This window comes from Penaeus japonicus, unplaced genomic scaffold (genome assembly GCF_977035675.1).
Source record: "Penaeus japonicus unplaced genomic scaffold, GWHDUDI00000001_assembly GWHDUDI00000001, whole genome shotgun sequence".
Lineage (NCBI taxonomy): Eukaryota > Metazoa > Arthropoda > Malacostraca > Decapoda > Penaeidae > Penaeus > Penaeus japonicus.
This window is the reverse complement of record NW_028234403.1, coordinates 8,217,690-8,220,189: the sequence shown is the minus strand read 5'-3', so window position 1 is coordinate 8,220,189 and position 2,500 is coordinate 8,217,690. Positions and strand designations below refer to the sequence as shown.

The 2,500-nt window shown below is 46.6% G+C and overlaps 1 protein-coding gene across 1 annotated transcript in view; it reads left to right on the top strand.

The window, feature by feature from the left end:
• LOC122247853 (inter-alpha-trypsin inhibitor heavy chain H3) overlaps nucleotides 1-2,500 on the top strand; it is an 88,952-nt gene that overhangs the window by 329 nt on the left and 86,123 nt on the right. The gene's annotated exons all lie outside the window — the stretch shown is intronic.

Sequence of the window (2,500 nt, the reverse complement as noted above, 5' to 3'; positions counted from 1 at the left end):
TGTGTGTTTGTGTTTATGTGTGTGTGAGTGTGTTTGTGTTTATGTGTGTGTGTGTGTGTGTGTGTGTGTGTGTGTGTGTGTGTGTGTGTGTGTGTGTGTGTGTATGTGTGAGTGTGTGAGAGTTCGTTTGTGTGTGTGTGTGTGTGAGTTCGTTTGTGTGCGTTTGTGTTTGTGTTTGTGTTTATGTTTATGTGTGTGTGTGTTTGTATGTGTGTGTGATTGTGTTTGAGAGAGAGAGGGGGGGGGGGAGGTACTTGCTTCCTTACCTATGTCTTGTTTCTATGTTCTATATGTGAATTTATTTAACGTGCATTCTCTCTCTCTCTCTCTCTCTCTCTCTCTCTCTCTCTCTCTCTCTCTCTCTCTCTCTCTCTCTCTCTCTCTCTCTCTCTCTCTCTCTCTCTCTCTCTCTCTCTCTCTCTCCCTCTCCCTCTCCCTCTCCCTCTCCCTCTCCCTCTCCCTCCCTCCCTCCCTCCCTACTTATCAATTTCTTCATCTATCTATATATCTATCCCTCACCCCCATCTCTTTCTCTCTCTGTCTCTTTCATTCCCTCCTTCCCTCCTTCCTTCCTCCTCCCGCTTTGCCAACTCTTCCTTCGGGACATAAAGTCAGTTATAGCTTTAGGTTTTATTGCTTTTAGATGAACTCTAATTACGTAAGGTTTGGCTCGACGTCACTACGGTCGTGGTTGCATGGTGGTGAGGAAGAGGAGGGGGGGGAAGAGGTGAGGAGACCCCCCCTTTCCCCTTTCCCCCTCTCGTGATGATTAGTACCCTTTTATGACGTTCCGTCCTTGGAAAGAGGTCAAGGAACGGATGGAGAATGGGTCAGGCCTTATATTCGAGGTCACTCCCGCAATCTTGAAGTCAGTCCTCGGAATCGAAGTCACCTGAGAGAGTTTATTGCAAGGAGATGTCAGGTGACGTGCTTACACTCTCTCTTTCTCTTTCTCTTTCTCTTTCTCTCTTTCTCTCTCTCTCTCTCTCTCTCTCTCTCTCTCTCTCTCTCTCTCTCTCTCTCTCTCTCTTTCTGCTCTTTCTCTCTCTTTCTGCTCTTTCTCTCTCTTTCTCTTTCTCTCTCTTTCTCTTTCTCTCTCTCTCTTTCTCTCTCTTTCTCGCTCTTTCTCTCTCTCTCCTCGATCCCTCCCTCCCTCCCTCCCTCTTCTCCCTTAATCCTCAATTCCTCCCTCCCTCCGTGATCCCTCCCTCCCTCCCTCCCTCCCTCCCCCCCCTCGCTCCCTTCCTCTCTCCCTCCTTAAACCCTCTAACCATTTTTTTTTTTTTTTCTCTTCACTTGAGTATCGCTTTGTCACGCCTTCTTCCCAAGTTCACTTTATCTCCTCTTGTCATCATCTCCTTCCGTCTTTTCCCCCTCCGCATCATCTCCGTTATCATCGTTATCATTGTTGTTATCATCATAGTCATCACCGGAATCTTTATCGTCATTATCGTTATCACCGTCGTCGTCATCGGCATTGTCATCATTATCGTCATCATCCTTATTATCATCATTATCATTATTATCATCATTATCATTATTATCATCACTATTACCACCACCATTCATCACTATTACCACCACCATTCATCATTATTATCATCACCATTATCATTATCATCATCATCAATATCATCATCATTATCATCATAATCATAATCATCATCGTCATTTCCATCGTCATCATCAATTTCATCATACACTATCACACTTCTTCCTCTTCATTTCTCTTCCTCATTATCACGTATTTCTCCTCTTCCTCCTTCGTTATTCAGTCTTCAAATGAAGAGGGAAGGAGAGAGAATGCGCCTTGTCTCATTTTCCTCCTTCCTTCTTCCCTCTTCCCCTCCTTCCTCCCTCCTTTTCCATTCTTTCGCCTTCTTTCCTTCTCTTTCCCCACTCTCTCTCCTTTGATTTCTTCTTTTTCCCTATATGTCTCCCTCCTCATTCGTTTTCTCTCCTTCCTCTCGCCCTGTCATCTTCCTTTCCTTCTTTCTACTTCCTCTCTCTATCCCTCCCAGTCTCCCCCTTCCTTCTCTCTCTCATTCTTCTTCCTTCCTATCTCTCCTTCCTGCCCCCCTGTGATCTTCCTTCCTTCCTTTCTACTTCCACCTTCCCTCCTTCCCTGTCTCCTTCTTCCATCTCTCCCTCCATCCCTCCCAGTCTCCTCCTTCCTTACATCCCTCTCACCCTCCCTTATGTCCCCTTCCTCCCTCCTCCTCCTCCTCCTCCTCCTCCTCCTCCTCCTCCTCCTCCTCCTCCTCCTCCTCCTCCTCCTCCTCCTCCTCCTCCTCTTTATCCCATCTCTTCTCTGTCTCATTCCCACGATAAATTTAACCCGTTTTTTCTTCTCTCTCTCCATTTCTCTTCTTATCTCCACTTCTTACCCGGCCCTAATGTCGCCATGTCGTAATTAACGATCTTAATTAAGACGGGAGGTCAGGCACCGGGTCAGGCACTCTGTCCTGACCCCGTTTCCTCCTGGGAACAACCCGCTTCA